This window comes from Panthera onca, chromosome A1 (genome assembly GCF_046562875.1).
Source record: "Panthera onca isolate mPanOnc1 chromosome A1, mPanOnc1 haplotype 2, whole genome shotgun sequence".
NCBI classification, from domain to species: Eukaryota; Metazoa; Chordata; class Mammalia; order Carnivora; family Felidae; genus Panthera; species Panthera onca.
In genome coordinates, this window is record NC_138339.1 from 212951018 (window position 1) to 212973715 (window position 22698).

The window sequence follows — 22698 nt, forward strand, 5'->3', positions numbered from 1 at the left end:
AAAATAAAGCATTAAAAAAAAAGAGAGAATCAACGAGAAAGCCTATTAAAGTGCAGATTGTAGGACCTACTCCCCAGAGGTCCTGATTCAGTCAACTCAGATATTCTTCAAGGCTCCTCCAATGTAATCTGTATAGAAGTGATCTTCAAACCACTCCTGGATAAACACCACCATAGGGGCATCTGACAAAGTATCCATCTGGATCTACACTACCAAACCAGAACCAGAGCTTTGCCAAGGGAATCACTGCGGCTGTGCCCAGAAGAGATAGAACCCTGTGTAAGACAGAGAATAAAGTGAGGAAGACAGCATGGAATGCTGTGACCAGATGCAGGGTTGGAAAATAGGAAGTCTAGAGAAGAGAGAAGAATGAGTGGGGGCCAGGGCCACGGACCAACAGGGCCATGGGTCACAACTTTTACATGGTGTCCTCAGCCTGATCTCACGAGGTTGGGCTGGACAGTGATGGAAAAGCCTCAAGAGATAACTACATCTGATCATTTATTTCAAGTATTTTTGTAGTCATTGTGTATGGTAGGCACATTTTTCATGTGCCAAACTGCTTTCTGAAATACATTTCTCTTAACTAATGGAATTGTTTGCTATTGAGTACAGATGGGAGTTTGCAGGTACAGTTTTTGAGAAGCTCCGTCTTTCTTCGTAGATGTTTCTTTCTTCGAAACTTACTTTGTGAGGCAGCCTTGTATGACAGGAAGAGCATGTGCTTTGGAGGCAGAAAGACTGGAATTCAAATTCGGACTCCACTCACAAAGTGGGTGACATTGAGCAAATTATTCGACCTCTTGGGACATCAGTTGTCCACTCTATAAAGTTGGGATGACTGTACCTAGCCTACAAGTATCTTGTGTGGATTAAGTCAAATAAAATACGTCAAAGTAAAATATAGTGACGCCTCCCTCACGGGGCTTGAGATTTAACAGGAACTGAATAAATGGCAACTCGTAACTAGTATTACCAACCTAGTCTATAGCTTTGAATAAGCCCATCTTTCTAACACTGTGGTTAGCAGCTTATTACACTTTTCCAGATTATAAGTAAAAGCTGAACTAGTGTTTGTTAATACCTCAGCATAAACATGTACTTATATTTCTAATCATTATATTAAAACAACATATGACTAATGGTGAGTTTTACAGAAATTTCAACACTTGGGGAGGGTTATTATTTTTTCCACATCCTTAATCTAATCCTAGTTTTTCTTAGATTTAAGCAGAATGTGTTCCTTCTACTGGTAATCTCTGATTGGCTTCTGCCTATTTTGCATGCATCCTCCAGATAGGGATGGCCACTTGAGCATAGTCGGTCTGGATAGACCACCCTGGGGTGACAGAAATCCCCCTGCTTCCTTGCTGTCATTTCTTAGTACCAGCCTCTTCTACATTTTCCGTTATTTACTTAAGTCCAAGAGGTACTACCAGCAAGTCTATTCTTTTTTCACCCCAGAGCATATAAGAGGAGCAAGGTAAGAAGTTACAAGAGCAATGGTACCAAACTGGAAGAGCAAAGCCAATCCCTATGCAGCTATTGTTTGTGGGCAATGTCTTGTAGCTTATGGATTACTAGACTATGATTGGCGAATTCCATAAAATGATGAGTTTATAGTATGCTTTGGGAGCTCGGAGTAGGGAGCGACTATGAAAGGCAGGTTCAGTATAGCTTCAAAGAGGAAGTGATATTTAATCTGGGATTACAATGGCAGGAGGGTCATGAGTATTTCAGGCAGTGTGAACAGCATATGCAAAGAAAAGGGCAAGTACCATGTTGTGGTTAAAACTGTGTGTGTGTGTGTGTGTGTGTGCGCGCGTGCACACGCATGTGCACACATCTAGAGGTGGTGATAAAGGATTGAAGGTGAGATCAGAATGGCGGGTTGGGATTAGACAAGGAATGGCTTTTAACCCAAGCTGTAAAGGTAGTACTTTATCCATAAATTTCAACTGGCTGTAAAAAAATATTTCAATAGCAATATGTGCATAAATTGTATAGAACAAGAACAGAAGTGAGGAAACCAGTGAAAAGCCCAAAGAATTATCTTTTAACTATTGGTACATCTCATAGACCACCCGCATGTCCCATACTAAAACAAAGTAGAAGTGATCCTACCACAGAGGAAAAGGGGTAAAACCAGCCAGCACCCTGTTTTGGTGATTTGTTTTTTAAGTAAATCAAAGTGAGGTTCAGCCTTTGTTAATGCCCCAATTTAAGACCTAGAATTGCATTTTGCTCATTTGAAAGGCCTTTTCTTTTAGAATAAGTATATTTCATTTGAAAATGGATTTTGCAGCTTATTAGTGACCTAGTCCTACAAAACTAGGATCCTGAAGCCAGCTTCAATGTGATTCCCACAGTATTTTCAAGCTACTTAGAGCTCTTACCACAACTCCACACCACTGTGGGGGGCGTGGGGAGGTTACAATTTGGACAAGGGGACCTGAAACTGGGTCTAGAAAGCTGTGCTATGACCTAATATAGAAAAAACAATTACCTTGAAATTTCATAGAATCCATAAAGAAAATCAGGCTGTTTGCATTTTATAGATTCTTTAATTCCCCCAAAATAGCTCCAATTTCTTCCTAACACCCTAATCATACAATCTCTATGATTTTAGACAATTACTGATCAAAGTTTTATTTTCCCAGGCCATTGCTTCCTCTCAAATCCTAACTTTGTTATCAAAAGTAGCTTCAGTGACCCTAAGAAACTTCTCAAGAAATTTTTTCCAAGTAAATTATTCAACAGTAAAACAATAATTTAAAAGAGAGAAATTCCTTTTGATCTCTTTTTGAACCATTGAAATGGACTTGGGGTTATTGTCATTGTCAGACTTGTTCAACAATAATCTTCATTCTCTCCACTTATCAAGAAAATGGACAAAATCACCATGTACTTCTGTTACAAATTATAATTTTATAAAACTTTCATTTTGTAAGTGAAATACCATGACTAATTAAAAAAAATGACACTGGGTTTAAATATCACTCTTATTGTAGCAAACATCATCACTTTCTGATGAGTAAATCTCATCAAAGAAACAAGAACAAAGCAAAACGTCATTCACTTTCAAAATTCTATTCAACCTCCTTTTAAAAATTAGGGACAATAAAAGTTCTGAGCTCAACATACCTTATCAGCTTCTCCTGAGAGTCCTCATCATCCTTTGATCTTTTCTGCCATCTGTAGCTCCACTGTGGATGACAGAACCTCTCTATCCTGGAGACAAGATGGAAGCATGAAAGGATAGTGGATATGGGGTCCAATTTCAGATCGTGGTTCAAATTTAATCTCATAATAGTTTTGTAAGCTAAAGCCACACAATTAACTCATCTGGCTCGGGTGTGAAATGAAGGTAAAAGTAACCTGCTTCCTACGGGGTGTGTGTCTGTGTATGTGTATTAAACTGCACTCAATAAACACTTGACAATTTCCAATTACATAAGGGGGAAAGCTCAAACTTCTTACTGCACAAAAGAAGTCTGACCAACAGAACTCACAAAAGAAGTTAGAAGAGATGGATCCACATGTATGTAAATGGACTCAACTGCCCAACTAAAAGACAAAGAATGTTGAACTATATATTTTTAAATAGTCACATCTAAAATGAAATTTGCAAAAGGAACATCTAAATGCAAACCACAGAAAAATTAAAAATGTAGAAAAATTATGTATTAAGCACATATTGGTTAATACAACCCAAAGAATTCTGGTATAGTTACAATAATATCAGACAAAAGATCATCTTTAAGAGGAAAAGATTATTGCACTAGTGGAGAGGGCTTCTACATATTTAAAAAAATGTAGAAACACGTAAAAATACTAAAACTCTATAAACCACAATAAAATACCTTCATATATATATACAACAAAAAGCTATAGAATGAAAAGGAAAAATTGATAAAGCAACCATCATCATAGTGAAAGGTTTTAACACACTTCTCTCAGTAATTTAAAGACCAAGTAAACAAAGAATCAGAAAATAGAATATTTGAAGAACACAATTAATATTCCATACATTAACATTAATGTACATAGAATATAATTAGAGAATAAACATTCTATTCAAGTATACATGGACTGTCTATAAAAACTGGCCCTCATAAGGAGTCTCAATAAATTTCAGAGAATCCTATAATAATCTGCATTCTCTGATCTCAATAATACTAAATTACAAATCAGTGAGAGGAGGATTTTTTCAGGCCCATATATTTAGAAAGCTAAAAATATGCTACTTTAGAAAAATGTTTTTAATATTTATTCATTTTTGAAAGAGAGAGAGAGAGAGAAAGAGAGAGACAGAGCATGAGTGAAGAAGGGGCAGAGAGAAATGGAGACACAGAATCCAAAGCAGGTTCCAGGTTTTGAGCTGTCAGCACAGAGCCCGATGTGGGGCTCAAACTCACAAACAGCAAGATCATGACCTGAGGCAAAGTTGGATGCTTAACCAACTAAGCCACCCTGGCACCCCTAGAAAGTTAAAAATACACTACTAAATAATTCATGACTCAATGGAGAAATCACACAAAACATTTGGAAAGATAACAGAAACACTACATCACAAAATCTGAGGAATGCATTTAAAAAGGTAATTGAAGTTAAAACAAATAATCCTAAAATTTGTATGGAACCACAAAAGACCTCGAATAGCCAAGGAATCTTGAAAAAGACTAACACCATCAGTATTGCAACCCCAGATTTCAAGATATACTACAAAGCTGCAGTAATCAAAACAGTAGGGTGCTGGCACAAAAACAGACACAAAGGACAAGAGAACAGAATAGAGAGCCCAGAAATGAACCCACAATTATATGGTCAATTAATCTTCAACAAAGGAGGCAAAGATATGCAATGGGAAAAAGACAGTGTCTTCAATACATGCTGTTGGGAAAACTGGACAGCTACATGCAAAAGATGAAACTGGACCCTGGCTTACACCATACACAAAATAAACCAAAAAATGGATTAAGGACCTAAATATGAGAACTAAAACCTTAAAAATCCTAGAAGAGAGACACAGGGAATAATTTCTCTGACATCAGCCATAGCAACATTTTTCTAGATAGGTCTCTTAAGGCAAGGGAAACAAAAACAAAAATAAACTACTGGGACTACACCAAAATAAAAAAAAAAAAGTAAAAAAAAATAAAATTAAAGAAAAGCTTTTGCAGAGCAAAGGAAACCGTCAACAAAACAAAAAGTCAACCTACTGAATGGGAGAAGATACTTGCAAATGACATATTCAGTAAAGACTTAGTATCAAAAATATATAAAAAGCTTATACAATTCAGCACACAAAAAAACAAGTAAACAAATTTAAAATGGGCAGAAGATATGAACACACATTTCTCCAAAGACATACAGATGGCTAACAAACACATGAAAAGATTCTCAATATCACTCATCATCAGGGAAATGCAAATCAAAACCACAATGAGACATCACCTCACACCTGTCGGAGTGGCTAAAACCAACAACACAGGAAACAAGTGTTGGCAAAGATGTGGTTGTAAAGGAACTCTCATGCACTTTTGGCGGGAACGCAAATTGGTACAGCCACTGTGGAAAACAGTACGGAGGTTCCTCCAAAAATTAAAAATAGAATTACTTTATGATCCAGTAATTCCACTAATGGGTATTTGCCCAAAGAATACAGAAACACGAATTTGAAAAGATATACGCACCCCTATATTTATATCAGTATTATTTACAATACCCCAATTATGGAAGCAGCCCAAGTGTCCACTGATAGATGAATGGATAAAGAAGATGTGGTGTGTGAGTGTGTGTGTACGTGTGTATGTATATGTATATATATATTTCTGTTCCAAATTGTGGTTTTGTAAAAACTTTCATTTTATCGTAAGTTCAATACCATAACTAATATAAAAAATGACCCTGGGTTTAACCACTTTTATTGTAACAAACAATATATATTTGCGTGCACGTGTGTGTGTGTACCTATATATATATATACGTATATGTATACATGTATATACACGTATATACACGTATATGTATATATATATACATAGGTACACACACACACGCACACACACGCGCACACACAATGGAACATTACTTAGCCCTAAAAGAAAATGAAATCTTGCCATTTGTGATGACATGGATGGATGGAGCTAGAGAATATAATGCTAAGCGAAATAAGTCAGTCAGAGAAAGACAAATGCTGTAAGATTTCACTCATATATGGACTTTAAGAAACAAAACAAGCAAACAAAGAAAAAAAGAGACAAACGAAAGGACAGAATCCTAACTATAGAGAACGAACTGGTGGTTGCCAGAGAAGAGGTGGGTGGGGGAATGGGTGAAATAGGTGAAGGGGATTAAGAGTACACTTATCGTGATGAGCACTGTGTAATGTATGAATTATTGAATTACTGCATTGAACACCTAAAATTGACACAAGACTGTATGTTAACTATACCTAAAGTACAATAAACAAACAAAACCAAGAACAAAATGAAAAAAAGGTAATCGAAGTAACACAGCCATAAATGCTTTTATTAGAGAAAAAGAAAGGGTGAATATAAATAAAGAGTCCAACATAAGGGATTTTTTTAAAAAAAATCGAAGTAACACAGCCATGAATGCTTTTATTAGAGAAAAAGGGTGAATATAAATAAAGTGTCCAACCTAAGGAATTAAAAAAAAATTTTAGTATTTTTTTAAAAATACTAAAAACAAAGAAAAAAGGAAAATTAAATAGTAAAGATAAGATGAAACAGGAATAAAATAGGAAATGAAGATATTAAGAGAGAGGATTAACTGAACAAAAGAATTCTTTTAACTGAGTAGTAAATTTGACCAATTTTAGCAATATTGATCAAGAAAAAATAGAAAAGGTACATTATGAGGAATAAAATTAAGTCATAATTACAAATTCAGCAGAGACTAACAAGATTTCTTTAAGATTATAGTTTTTTTGTCAATAAATTTGAAAATATAGGAAAAATCAACAAATTCCCTGAGACAGTTAAATTGTCAAAACTTACTCAAGAAAAAAAATAAAAAACTTGAATACACCCATAACCAATAAAGGCATGGGTCCATCTGAACTTTTTTCATAAAGAAACTCCAAGGACAGTTTTATATGCAAGTTCTACCAAATATTTAATAAGCAACTAATTCCTAAATTGGTTTCTTCCTTTTATATTTTCTTCAACAAATATTTTTCAGCTGAAGGTATAAGCCTGTTCTGTATTTCCTTAGAAAATATTTGGAAGTTTTGTCTATCATATGTACATATTTATTACATTTAGAATTGATTTTGTATATCCTGTGATGTAGGAATCAATTTTCTATTTTTCCATATCCACTGTGCTTTCTGCCATGTATCAGATTTCAATATATATGTCTGTTTCTGAGCTGTTGTTTCATTGATTCTATATCTATTTATCAATATATACTAATATCTGCTGGTATAATTACCATAGTTTTTAATGTTTGCAAGTTGTCTGGCCTCCTTCCTCACCCCACTTCACCCCCCACACCACCCACCACCTCCTTCTTCAGGAACATCTGAGCATCTGGGCTATTTTTACCTCTGTTCGTATAAATTTTAAAATACACTTCAAAAATTCCATAAAAAGTCTTGTTGGGATTTTGACTGGAATTTCTTTTAACAATGTAGATCAGGGGCACCTGGGTGGCTCATTTGGTTAAGCGGCCGACTTCAGCTCAGGTCATGATCTCGCGGTGAGTTTGAGCCCCGCGTCAGGCTCTGTGCTGACAGCTCAGAGCCTGGAGCCTGTTTCAGATTCTGTGTCTCCCTCTCTCTGACCCTCCCCCGTTCATGCTCTGTCTCTGTCTCAAAAATAAATAAATGTTAAAAAAAAATTTTTTTTAAATAAAAAAAAATGTAGATCAACTTGGTGAGAACTAATACCTTTATAATATTGAACCTTCTTATGCTAAAATACGGTATACAGCTTCATTTATCACAATCTTTAGGCTTTTTCAATAAAATCGTTGTAAATTTCTCCTTAATGGTCTTTATTTTTTTTTCCTTACCCCTACACATTATGTTAAGTGTATTTTTTAAATGTTAAGGTCTGTTGCTGGTGCTACTAAAGAAATAGACTTTTATATACTGAACTTCATCCAGCAACCTGTTGAACTCTTACTAATTCTGATATTTGTCTCTATATTTTATGGAGTTTTCTATGATTAATTTCAACCACAAATAACAAAATTTTGTTCCTGCCTTCACAATCTTTACAATGATTATTTCTTCTTCCTTATGAGTACTATTTCTGAAATGTTTACTACAACATTGCACCTACATGGTCATAGTGGGTATCCTTGTCCTGCTACTATTTTTAAAGGAAAGGTTTTGTGCTTAGCATTGAATTTACTGTTATTTCATGTCTGATGTTTGGTATTTCAGATATACTTTATCAGGTTAAAGAAATTCATGTCTATCTCTAGTTCCCTTAATAGCATTTTATCAAATGATTTTATATCTTTAATACTACATCTGTTAATTTAGCAAAATAAACTATTTCTCTAATGCTGAACTTTGCTTTTCTGATGTAAACCCAGCTTGATGATACATTAGCTTTTTGATGGATTCCTGAATTCAATTGCTAACATTTTAATTTTTTTTCTTAATGTTTATTTTTGAAAGAGAAAAAGAGAGCATAAGCGGGGAAGAGACAGAGAGAGGGAGACACAGAATCCGAAGTAGGCTCCAGGCTCTGAACTGTCAGTACAAAGCCCAAAGTGGGGCTCAAACTCAAGGACCATGAGATCATGACCTGAGCTGAAGTCAGATGCTTTACTGACTGAGCCACCCAGGTGCCCCTCAAGTGCTAACATTTTAGATGCTACTTTTGCATCTATCCTCATGAATATACTTAGCCTATAGAGTTTCTTTCTCATACTCTCATCAAGACTTTGCTAGAATAGCAATGAGGTTCCGTTGCAAATAACAGAAACCACTCTAATTCTTTTAAGCAGAAAAAGGATTAGGTCCTTACAAATTTGTTAGGAGTGTCGAACTGGTTTTAGGCTGAGACTCCAAGAGACTTCTAGAGAAATCTTGCACATGTGGTCCACCAAGTTAACGGTTATCTCTGTTACAATTAAACACACACACACACACACACACACACACACACACACACACAGGCGTGATGGTTAAGTTTTATGTGTCAACTTGGCTAGGGTCTGGTGACCAGTTGACTGGTCAAACAGTGGTTGAGATATTGCTGTGAAGTTGTTTTGTATACACAATTAACATCTATAATCTGCTGACTTTAAGTAAAGGAGATTACCCTCAATAATATGGGTGAGCCTCACTCAATCAGTTGAAGGCCTTCAGAGCAGAAACTGAGGTTTTCCAGAGAAGAAGTGTGCCTCAACACTGTAACATGTGTACCCTGCCTAAGTTTCCAGCATGCCAAGACTGCCCTAAAGACTTCATACCCAAGAGTACAATATTAGCTTCTGAGATTCCAGCCTGCTGGCCTGCCCTACAAGTTTTGGATTTGCCAGCCTCTGACAATCACATGAGCCAATTTCTACCAAAAAAAGATATACATACCTTTATGTGTGTGTGTGTGTATACATCTATATCTATATCTATCTATATATATATATATATATAGATATATAGATATATATATATTCTGTATAACACATATAAATGTCTATAAATGTACATTATGTCATATATATTATACGAGTATATATACATATTACATGTATGTGTGTGTACACACACATACATACCTACATATATGTATATACATATATATATACACACACACACGTGTATATAGGAATACAAAATGGTACAGCCACCTTAGAAGACAGTTTGCAGTTTCTTGCTAAACTAAACATACTCTTACCATAAAACACAGCAATTGCATTCCTTGGTATTTCCCCAAAGAAGTTGAAAACTTACGCCCATACAAAAACCTGCACACAGATATTTATAGCAGCTTTATTCATAGTTGCCCAAACTTGGAATCAACCAAGATGTTCTTCAGTAGGTGAATGGATAAGTAAACTGTGGTTCATCCAGGCAATGGAATACTATTCAGTGCTAAAAAGAAACGAGTTATCAAGCCATTAAAAGACATGGAGGATTTCTGCATCCTTCGGGTAAACACCTAGTAGTACAATGGATGGATCATAGGGTAGTTCTATTTTTAACCTTTTGAGAAACCTCCATGCTGCACCTCAATGTTTGTAGCAGCATTATCTATAATAGCCACATTATGGAAACAGCCCAAGAGTCCATCAATTGATGAATGGATAAGAAGATGTGATATATGTATACAGTGGAATACTACTAATCCATAAAAAAGAATGAAATCTTGCCATTTGCAATGACATGGATGGAGCTAGAGAGTATAATGCAGAGGGAAACAAATCAGAGAAAGACAAATACATATGATTTTACTTATATGTGGATTTAAAAAACAAAACAAATGAGCAAAGGGTAAAATAAAAGAGAGAGAGAGGCAAACCAAGAAACAGACTCTTAACTATAGAGAACAAACTGGTGGTTACCAGAAGGGAAGTGGGTGAGAGGATGGGTTAAATAGGTGATGAGGGCTAAGAAGTGTACTTGTTGAGTGGGAGCCAAGGTGGTGGAACAGCATGGAAGGTTTTTTTTGCATCTCTCATCCATGAAATACAGCCAGATCAACACTAAACCATCCTGCACACCTAGATAACTGATTTGAGGATTAACACAACAATCGGCACAACCTAAACCAGAGAACTCAGCAGGTACTCAGTGTGGAGAAGTGAACTGGGGGAAAGAGAAGCAGCAGAGAGAGGGAGCTGTTTTTGCTTGCGGAGAGAGGATGGAGATGGGGGGAGAGTACAGGAAAGCTTCCCCCCTGCCTGAAAGCTGGAGAGAAAAGAAAGAGTATACAAGGGACTGAACCTAAAAGGGAGAAAGGAGAAAGCAGAGGGTTTAAATTCCATTAAGACTCTATAAACAGAGGCGCCTGGGTGGCTCCGTTGGTTGGGCATCCAACTTCAGCCCAGGTCATGATCTCACGGTTCGTGGGTTTGAGCCCTGTGTGGGGATCTGTGCTGACAGCTCAGAGCCTGGAGCCTGCTTTGAATTCTGTGTCTGCCTCTGTCTCTGTTCCTTCCCTACTCACACTCTGTCACTCTCTCTCAAAAATAAACATTGAACAATTTTTTCAAGTCTGAAACTCTGCAGCTTGATACTGGGCAGAGCTCTGGTGGGAAGGGCAAATGCCCAGGAGCAGAGAGCGAGGACCAAGGGGTCCTCAGGCTACAGGGGGAGAGGCAGTTCCTTTGCTGGGAGGATATTTGGTAGAGGCTGTGCAGTCACCCCACAGGCAAAGGTCCCAGCAGACCCTGGAGAACAACCACATTCGCTGGTACTGGAAAAAGGACATTAAGCAGGAAGCCTGGTGTCCGATGTATGTTGTGATTTACCATAATCCCTGAAACGATGCTGCTACATGAGAGCGGAAATTTTTCTGGGCCAGGCTGGCACCCAGCCACAGTCTCTGAGCATCGTCAGTAGCACAGTCCTACGAATGTTCCTGGGTTCGGCCGGCACCTGACCATTGCTCAGTGAGACTCTCCCCAGAGGGCCTGAGTGGGTCAAAGCCTCAGTCCCTCAGAAGTGAGGGACTAGGAAAAAAATCCCAGCCACATCTGAGATAAAATTCAGGAGGGAGGTGCCATCTTGCAACCTGATGGCTTGGTCACAGACAATGTAAAAGCAGGGAGTGAATGGAAGCCAGAGACAAAGGAGGGGTGTGCGATTGCTGGTTGGGGAGAACAGAGTTCCCAAACTAGAGACTGGGTAGCTGGGTGACACCATTTTCATCCCTCCCATGCATGCACATTCACACCTACACGCACCACAACAATCCACCTCAGTAAGCTAAGCAGGACCACCTAGTGGAGAAGGGAGCTGTTACACTAAGCCCCGCCCATCTGGGGCAACCTCGCTCTACAGGAACACTACATGTCTCTCTGCCTGCTTAGTTTACAGACTATAAAATGCTGCACAGACGTCTGGGGGAAATTGATGTAATTTCAATCGTATTTCAGTCTGTTCGCAAGTCCATCTATTCAATTTTTTTTCTTTTTTTCTTATTCTTAAATATAGAAAGAGAAAAAAATTATTTTTATTTCCCATTTTTATTAAAAAGATTTTTAAGGGGCGCCTGGGTGGCTCAGTCGATTAAGCAGCCGACTTCGGCTCAGGTCATGATCTCGCAGTTCGTGAGTTCGAGCCCCGCGTCGGGCTCTGTGCTGACTGTTCAGAGCCTGGAGCCTGTTTCAGATTCTGTGTCTCCCTCTCTCTGACCCTCCCCTGTTCATGCTCTGTCTCTCCCTGTCTCAAAAATAAATAAAACGTTAAAAAAAAAATTTTTTTTTAAAAATAAAAAGATTTTTAATAATTTTCTACTATATCTTCACATTTTTGTAAATTTTTTACTTCTATTTCACTTTCATCATTTCATTTTATTCTATTTTATTGTATACATTTTTTCAAATTTTCAAACATTTTCCTTTTTCTCTTTTGTATCTTTTTCTCATTTTTTCTTTTTTTTTTTTCTCGTATCTTTCCCTTTTTTCTCCAATCTATCAAGCTCCTCTCAACCACCAAACCAAAATGCACCTAGGATCTAGCATCATTTATTTGATTTTTTTTGTTGTTTTTAATTTTTTTTAAATTTTTTTTACCTTATTAATCCCTTTTCATCCTTCAAAAATATGAAATGAAGGAATTGACCCCAAAAGAAAGAACAGGAAGAGATGACAGCCAGGGACTTAAGACAAATACAAGCAAGATGTCTGAACCAGAATTTGGAATCACAATAATAAGAATACTAGCTGGGGTTGAAAACAGATCAGAATCCCTTTCTGTGGAGATAAAAGAAGTAAAAGCTAATCAAGATGAAATAAAACATGCTATAACTGAGCTGCAATCTCCATGGATGCTGCAGTGACAAGGATGGATAGGGCAGAGCAGCGAATCAGTGATAGGACAAACTCATGGAGAACAATAAAGCAGAAAAAAAGAGGGAGACTAAGGCAAAACAGCATGGTTTAAGAATTAGAGAAATCAGTGACATTAAAAAGGAACAACATCAGAATCATAGGGGCCCCAGAATATGAAGAGAGAGAAAAGGGGGTAAAAGGGTTATGAGGGAAAATCATAGAGGAAAACTTTCCTAACCTGGAGAAAGACACGGACATCAAAATCCAGGAAGCACAGGGGACTCCCATTAGATTCAATAAAAGCCCAACATCAACAAGGCATATCATTGGCAAATTCACAAAACACTCAGTCAAGGAAAGAATCATGAGAGCAGCAAGGGAAAAACAGTCTTTAACCTACAAGGGAAGACAGATCAGGTTCAGAGCAGGCCTATCCACAGAAACCTGGCAGGCCAGAAAGGAGTGGCAGGATATATTCAATGTGCTGAATCAGAAAAATATGCAGCCAAGATTTCTTTACCCAGCAAGGCTGTCATTCAAAATAGAAGGAGAGATTTAAAGTTTCCCAAACAAAAATTAAAGGAGTTCGTGACCACTAAACCGCTAACCCTGCAAGAAATTTTAAGGGGGACTCTCTGAGGGGAGAAAACACACACACACACACACACACACACACAAAGACCAAAACCTACAAAGACTAGAAAGGACCAGAGAATACCACCAGCAACTCCCAACTCGACAGGAAACATAATGGCAATAAATTCATATCTTTAAGTACTCACCCTAAACATCAATGGACTAAATGATCCAATCAAAAAACACATGGAGACAGAATGGATAAGAAAACAAGATCCATCTATATGCTGTTGAGACCCACTTTAGACCTAAAGACACCTCCAGATTGGAAGTAAAGGGATGGAGAACCATCTATCACGCTAATGGTCACCAAAAGGAAGCTGGAGTAGCCATACTTGTATCAGACAATCTAGACTTTCAAGTAAAGACTGTAACAAGAGATAAAGAAGGGCATTATATCATAATTAAGGGGTCTATCCACCAAGAAGACCTAACAATTGTAAACATTTATGCTCCAAATGTGGCAGTCCCAAATTAATTAATTAATCACAAACATAAAGAAACTCATTAATAATACCATCATAGTAGGGGACTTCTCATTAATAATACCATCATAGTAGGGGACTTCGACACCCCACTTACAGCAATGGGCAGATCACCTAAACAGAAACAGTGGCTTTGAATGACACACTGGACAGGATGGACTTAACAGATATATTCAGAACATTTCAACTAAAGCAGCAGAATACACATTCTTCTCCAGTGCCTTTAGAACATTCTCCAGAATAGATCACATACTGGGACACAAAGCAGCCCTCAGCGAGTACAAAAAGATCAAGATCATACCATGCATATTTCCAGACCACAATGCTATGAAATTCGAAATCAACCACAAGACTAAAGACCATCCTACTAAAGAATGAGTGGTCTAACCAAGAAGTTAAAAAGGAAATTAAAAAGCACATGGAAGCCAATGAAAATGGTAAGACCATAGCCCAAAACCTCTGGGACACAGTAAAGGTGGTCATAAGAGGGAAGTATATAGCAATCTGGGCCTTCCTAAAGAAGGAAGAAAGGTCTCAGATACACAACCTAACCTTATACCTTAAAGAGCTGGAAAAAGAACAGCAAACAAACCCCAAACCAGCGGAAGACAGGAAATAATAAAGATTAAAGCAGAAATCAATGTATCGAAACAAAAAAAAAAAAAAAAAAAAACAGTAGAAGAAATCAAGAAATCAGAAGCTGGCTCTTTGAAAGAATGAACAAAATTGATAAACCCCTAGCCAGTTTGATCAAAAAGAAAAGGGAAGGACCCTAATAAACAAAAGTAAGATTTAAAGAGGAGAGATCACAACCAACACAGCAGAAATACAACAATAACAAGAGAATATTACAAGCAATTATACACCAATAAAATGGGCAATCTGGAAGAAATGGACAAATTCCTAGAAACATATACACTACCAAAACAGGAAGAAATAGAAAATTTGAACAGACCCATAACCAGTGAGGAAATCGAATTAGTAATCAAAAATCTCTCAAAAAACAAGAGTTCAGGGACAGATGTCTTTCCACAGGAATTTTACCAACCATTTAAAGAAGAGTTAATGCCTATTCTCTTGAAGCTGTTCCAAAAAATAGAAATGGAAGGAAAACTTCCAAACTCTATGAAGCATTATCTTGATTCCAAAACCAGACAAAAACCCCACTAAAAAAGAGAACTATAGACCAATTTTCCTGATGAACACAGATGCAAAACTCCTCAACAAATACTAGCCAACCGGATCCAACAATGCATTAAAAAAGTTATTCGCCATGACCAAGTGGAATTTATACCTGGGATGCAGGGAGGTTAAATATCTGCAAAACAATCAATGTGATACATCACATCAATGAAAGAAAGGACAAGAACCACATGATCCTCTCAATAGATGCAGAAAAAGCATTTGACAAAATACAGAATCCTTTCTTGATACAAATCCTCAAGAAAGTAGGGATAGAAGGATCATACCTTAAGATCATAAAAGCCAAATATGGAAGACCCACTGCTAATACCCTCCTCAATGGGGAAAAACTGAGAGCTTTCCCCCAAAGGTCAGGAGACAAGAAAGGGATACCCACTCTCGCCACTGTTATTCAACATAGTATTGGAAGCCTTAGCCTCAGCAATCAGACAACACAAAGAAATAAAAGGTATCCAAATCAGCCAGAAGGAGGTCAAACTTTCACTCTTCGCAGATGACATGATACTCAATATGGAAAACCCAAAAGATTTCACAAAAAAACTGCTAGAACTGATCCATGAATTCGGCAAAGTTGCAGGATATAAAATCAATGCACAGAAATTGGTTGTATTCCTACACACCAATAATGAAGCAACAGAAAAAGAAATCAAGGAATCAATCTCATTTACAATTGCAGCAAAAGTCACAAAATACCTAGGAATAAATCTAATCAAAGAGGTGAAAAATCTATACACTGAAAACCATAGAAAGCTTATGAAAGAAATTGAAGAAGACAAAAAAAATTCAAAAATCTTCCATGCTCCTGGATAGGTAGAACAAATATTGTTAAAATGTCAATACTACCCAAAGCAATCTACATATTTAATGCAATCCCTATCAAAATAATACTAGTATTCTTCACAGAGCTAGGACAAACAATACTAAAATTTGTATGGAACCAGAAAAGACCCTGAATAGCTAAAGTAATCTTGAAAAAGCAAACCAAAGTTGGAGACATCACAATCCCAGACTTCAAGCTATATTATAAAGCTGTAATCATCAAGACAGTATGGTACTAGCACAAAAACAAACAGATCAATGGAACAGAATAGAGATCCCAGAAATAGACCCACAAATGTATGGCCAACTCATCTTTGACAAAGCAGGAAAGAATATCCAATGGAATAAAGACAGTCTCTTCAGCAAGTGGTGCTGGGAAAACTGGACAGCAACATGCAGAAAAATGAACCTGGGCCACTTTCTTACACCATACACAAAAATAAACTCAAAATGGATGAAAGACCTAAATGTAAGACAGGAAGCCATCAAAATCCTCCAGGAGAAAGCAGGCAAAAACCTCTTTGATCTTGCCCTCAGCAACTTCGTACTCAACACGTCTCCAGAGGCAAGGGAAACAAAAGCAAAAATGAAACTACTGGGACCTCATCAAAAAAAAAAAAGCTCTGTACAGTGAAGGAAACAATCAGCAAAACTAAAAGGCAACTGACGGAATGGGAGAAGATATTTGCCAACAACGTATGAGATAAAGGGTTAGTATCCAAAATCTATAAAAAACTTATCAAACTCAACACCAAAAAAAACAAATAATCCAGGGAAGAAATGGGCAAAAGACATGAATAGACACTTCTCCAAAGAAGACATCCAGATGGCCAACCAACATATGAGAAAATGCTCAACATCACTCATCATCAGGGAAATACAAATCAAAACCATAATGAGATACCACCTCACACCTGTCAGAATGGCTAGCATTCTCAGGCAATGACAGATGTTGGCGACGATGCAGAAAAAGAGGATCTCTTTGGCACTGCGGGTGGGAATGCAAACTGGTGAAGCCACTCTGGAGAACAGTATGGAGGTTCCTCAAAAAATTAAAAATAAAACTATCCTATGACCCAGAAATTGCACTTCTAAGTATTTATCTAAGGGATACAGGTATACTGTATCCTGGGTTACATGTACCTGGGGCACATGTACCCCAATGTTTATAGCAGCACTATCAACAATAGCTAAAGTATGGAAAGAGCCCAAATGTCCACCAATGGATGAATGGATAAGGAAGATGTGGTGTGTGTGTGTGTATGTATATGTATGTATGTATGTATACACATACATATACATATACACACATACATACAATAAAGGATGTAAATTAAAAAATAAATTATTTTAAAAAAGAAAAAAAGAAGTAAACTTGTTGTGATATGCACCACGCGTTATATGGAAGTGCTGAATCACTACATTCCACACATGAAACTAATATTACACCATATATTAAATAACTGGAATTTAAATACAAACTTTAAAAAAAGAAAAAGCAATACAGCTTCTAACAGACTCTCCATTTGGGGATACTCACCCTTGAAACATTCATGCAATGTAAGACTCTATGAAATTATTGTATTAATATTTAATTATAGACATATTTGTTCATTGACATAAAAAAGATGTGGAGGGGTCTTAAATGCAGATTACTAATCAAATGTAGCTAATCTGAAAAGGCTACATACCGTGTGATTTCAACTATATGACATTCTGGGAAAGTCTTACTATGGAGACAGTAAAATGATCAGTGGTTGCCAGAAGTAGGAGTAGACAGAGATGAATGGGCAGAGCACAGAGGATTTTTAGGGCAATACTCTATATGAAATATACTCTATATGATACTATAATGATGGATACTTATCATTATATACTTGTCCAAACCCACAGAATGCATAACACCAAGAGTGAACTCCAATGTGAACTATGGACTTGAAGTGATTATGATGTGTCCGTATACTTTCACTGATGGTAACAAATGTGCCACTCTGGATGGGGGTGTTGACAACGGGGGAGACCATGCATAGGAGGGAGGGTATATATGGGAAATCTCTATACTTTCTTCTCAATTTTGCTGTGCACTTAGAAGTGCTCTGAAAAAATTAAGTCTTTAAAAAAAAGAAGTCATAGACTCACTAATCAGGGCATGAGACTGAATTTTTGTCACAGAAAGGAAAGCCGTGCGTCTTATCAAAATGAAGATATGTGGTGAGAACCAGTTGTATGAACTTGGATAAGACACTTATCCTCTCTAATCCTCAGTTTCCTACAACTTAAAATGAGGCTAATTATATCTAAGTCACAAGAATTAATTACGTCTAAGCCTCGTGCATGTGTTTTAGTAGGAACCTTATAAAGTGAACTGAACTCGATTAAATTAAGGTGAAGTTATTTTCAGCAGATAGAGCGCCACCGAGTCATCCTGGCTGGCGTGCTATGTTATCTCTGTGTGTACAAGGTCATGGGGAAAGGCTGCTTGTATTTCTAGGGGACATGCTGTGCACAGACCACCTCTGATTGGATCCCCTCCGTGTCAGGATCAGCCACTGTCAGATGCCTCGCACAACTGCTGTCTGATCAGAAAAATCTAGTTCTAAATACAGACTCCCTCAGAGCCTTGTCATCCAGTCAGTAATATTCCCTCCTCCACTGCATAGTGCAAAACCGTCAGCCCTACCACACCTCCTCCATAGGGCCACCTGACATCTGGAGCATCCAGACAAAAGGAGATTCTAGCCTATCAAGCATTTCCAAGACAGAAATTCTTAGTGGCTGTATAAAAACAAAAACAAAAAACAGGAAAAAACAGAAACTAAAGATAACACATGAGAAACTGGTTTGTGCACCCCCACCACACACACACACACACACACACACACACACACACACACACACACACACACACCCTTTAAGCCTTCAGGATCACGTTCTCAGCTGCAAAGCCTGTTTCTGAACTGGGCACTTTCTCCAATGTTGATCAGAGGCAGATAGCATGCCTTCTATCCTGCATATACCAAGGGCAATGTCAGCACTCAACAAAAAAGAAAAATAATGATAAAAACGTGAGGCTAACATCTCGTGCAACCTTTTGCCAACTCCTGCTTTTGAAATTCTAAATTGCATGCTAAACCATATGGCTCTACATACCTTACCGACTAGTGGCTTCTCTCTTGGGAAATGACTCAATCATACATTTGTCGTTCTGGGGATGGCTGAGTTTTCTAAAAGCCCTCTGTCCTCACAAGCCTACACGCTTTTTGTTGAAGGAAAATCTTGTGAAAAGCAGAACATTCAAGAGTCATTAGTAGTCACACTCATAGGCTTTCATACTTACCCACAACCCTCCAAACAGGCCTCCCTGTGGTTACTAATTTTTTCCTCTTGCTGAGACTTCCCAGCATGCCCTAGGATTATCAAGTAAAGCCAAATATTAAGAGGAAAATCTTGAAAATCCTTCAGTGCCTGGGGTGGAATCAAATCAGACAAGCTCTCCACTCTGGCACCGGCCAGCTGAGCTACAAACACTGACCCAGCCCATGCTGAGAAGACTCATCATGAATAGAAACCCATAATGTTGCCAGAATACGTTGTAGACTCACAAATGGGGGGAAATGAAGTATATAAAACAGTGGGAAAGTTTGCAGAAATAACAGTTAATATTTATTTCAGGCATTCATCTGTCCATGGCAAGGTTGAAATCTTTTTTTTTTTCCTCAGCATTTCTCTCTACCCTCAAGGCCTAATATTGGATAAAGATTCTGAATTCCTTAATCATAGCAGCTACACACCATGTCTCAATTTGCAGCTAAATGTAGCCTTTGCCAAAGTGAGCACTGGACCCAAAACACAGCGGACATTAAAAATGAGAAAAAAAAAATGAGCTGGAGACAAAAACATGGAAGCCCATATTCCTGGTCAAATGAATTTTATTATGCCACGTTTTAGTGTCTTCTTTATGTATTCTACTTGGTTGTTCCGATTGTGAAGATTACAAAATAAAAATTAAGTGGCTGTGTAATATCTGACTTGTCAGTTTTTCCACCTGGCATTTCTTTCTTTTGCAGCATTAACTCAGGTGAGGGTGCATGAAATATGGAAAGCCACCTGTCTCATTTAGTGGAATGGGGAGGGAAGTGGGCTGGAAGTCAGGGAGGCTGGTTTCTAAGCCCGCTGCTACTTTTTGCTACGTGTCCTTAAGCAAATCCCTAGCATTCCCTGGGCCTTACCTGTGCTTAGGCTTTTACAGGAAATGCCATTCTCAGTAAAGAAAGCATTATCTCTAAGACTGTTGTCTCTGATGGAAGAATCTCTGAGCATGCAAGGGCATTTCTGCCAAAAATCCAAGTCTGGACATTCTGAATAACCAGCGTCTATCAAATAAAAATGGTGTTCTTGGGAAAAGCTGCTGGTTCGGCTCACAACTCAACTACGCAAAGTGCTTTTTGGTTTTGTTGTTGGTTTGTTTGTTTTTTGTACTTTTGTATGTAACAGGAGGACTTTTTTGTACTCCCATGTCATCACACACAATGCAGGGAAAAGACATGCAGTGAAGAATTAAGATTTAACAAAATAAATAATTTGGCTGCTTCACCAAGGTCATTCTTAAATGAAACTCTTTCTTTGTTGTTTTCTACCAGTGCAAGTGGATGAAGAACACAGTGTCTCCTGGTGCAGCACAGCCTTGATCCGTGCTAAGACGTCAGCAGTTTCACCTACCCGTGCTTTTGTACTATCACTGCGAATGTCAGCACAGCGAAAGCAGCAAAACTGAAGGTCGGTTTGACCTCCCACACCCCACGGAAGAGACTCCAGATTAACCAAGCACCCATGGACGATACTCTGATGTCCACTGAGTGCATATGTTAATATAAAGACACGACAGCAGCATAATTGCCTTCGGGACAGAGCAGACAGAAACAAGGGGGGCTTGGCTTAGAGCTGTATCACTCTAATCTCTGCCTGTTTCCATCTACACATCGCATTCTCTCTGTGTATCTGTTTGTGTAACCTCTCCTCTGATAAAAATACCAATCATTAGATTTAGGGCTCACCCTCGTCCAGTAGGACCTCATCTAAACTCAGCCACATCAGCAAAGTTCTTGTTTCCAAATAACATCACATTCATAAGTACTGGGGGTTAGGACTGAACATATCTTTTTGGGGGGGGGACCCAAAATCAGGGCATGAATCGCTATTAATTATCATCATGTAGTGTAATGGGTTTGTGTCCCTTAAACCCACACTACTGCATAATAATAATGAATTAACTGCAACTGATGCTCCTCATGGCAACGTGGATAAATCAAGCTTTTGAGCTTCAAACAGCTGGAAATATTGGGCAAGAAATTTGGGCAAGAAACAGTTTAACTGAGGTATAATTGATATGCGATAAACCACACATATTTACAGTGTACAAATTTAATAAGTTTTGACATATGTATATTCCCATGAAACTATAACCACAATCAAGATAATATACATACCCATCACCCTCAAAAGTTCCCATGTGCTCCTCTGTAACCTTTTCTTCTTGCCCTTCTCCACCCCCACCTCATGTCCCCAGGCAACCACTGATCCGCTTTTTGTCACCATCATTAGTTTGCATTTTATAGAGTTCTATATAACAGACTCATGAAGTATGTACTCTTTTTTTGTATGGCTTCTCTCACTCAGCATAATTATTTGTGATTCATCCATCCTGCCACACGTATCGGTGATTCCTTCCTTTTAATTGTTAAACAGTATTCCATTATATGGATGTACCACATTTGTTTATCTATTGGCCTAATAGTAGAAATTTGGGTTGCTTATTCATTCGGCATAAATGCCAAGAAAAAGAGTTTTAAATCTTCAAAATACAAGTAATTTCCTTTTTTACAATATGCTATATATTTTATTTATTTATGAATCTAACAAAGTTTTTGTTGCTTATAAATAAAACTAAGCTTTTGTGGTTTCCAAGAAGGCTGGATTCCACTGGTATAGACGGTGGAAAGCCTTGCAAAGAAAAATGCATGATAAATCAAGAGTCAAAAAAACACAATTTTCTACTTAGTAATCCTACTCTTAAGAACTTAGCCTATGGGTGCCTGAGTGGCTTAGCAGGTTAAGCATCCAACTCTTGATTTTGGCTCAGGTCATGATCTCATAGTTTCTGAGTTCTAGCCCTGTATCAGGTTCCACGCTGACAGCACAGAGCCTGCTTAAGATATTCTCTCTCTCTCTCTCAAAATAAATAAAGTTAAAAAAATAATCGATTAAAAAAAAAAGAAGAAGAGGTAAGCTCATAAAGATATGTTCTTCAGACCTGTAGAGAATAGCAAAACTTCAGAAATGGTCTAAACATATAATGAATAAACATTGAAACAACAGGAGAATGTGATTCAAATATAGTATCTTTTCAAAAAAGCATAATATAAAATTATATCTAGATTATGACTGTAACCATATAAAATTCATATATGTTTGTGGATGAGGGAACTCAAAAAATATTACTGTGTTATAGTTCCATAATGTTGAATTTTTTTTTTTACTGTCTTTATTTTTGTCATAAAACTTATATGATAAT

The 22698-nt window shown here is 37.6% G+C and overlaps 1 long non-coding RNA gene across 6 annotated transcripts in view; it reads right to left on the reverse strand.

Moving 5' to 3' along the window:
- LOC132682042 (uncharacterized) overlaps nucleotides 1-22698 on the reverse strand; it is a 90558-nt gene that overhangs the window by 54431 nt on the left and 13429 nt on the right. For 2 of the 6 annotated variants that reach the window (XR_013550153.2, XR_013550154.2), the window contains exon 5: nucleotides 3145-3231. The exons of 1 other annotated variant lie outside the window; for it this stretch is intronic. This is a non-coding gene — a long non-coding RNA (uncharacterized LOC132682042). Of the gene's footprint in view, nucleotides 1-899; nucleotides 3232-22698 lie in introns of those variants that run through there. 3 more of the 6 variants (XR_013550157.2, XR_013550155.2, XR_009611418.3) reach the window with 3 other exon arrangements.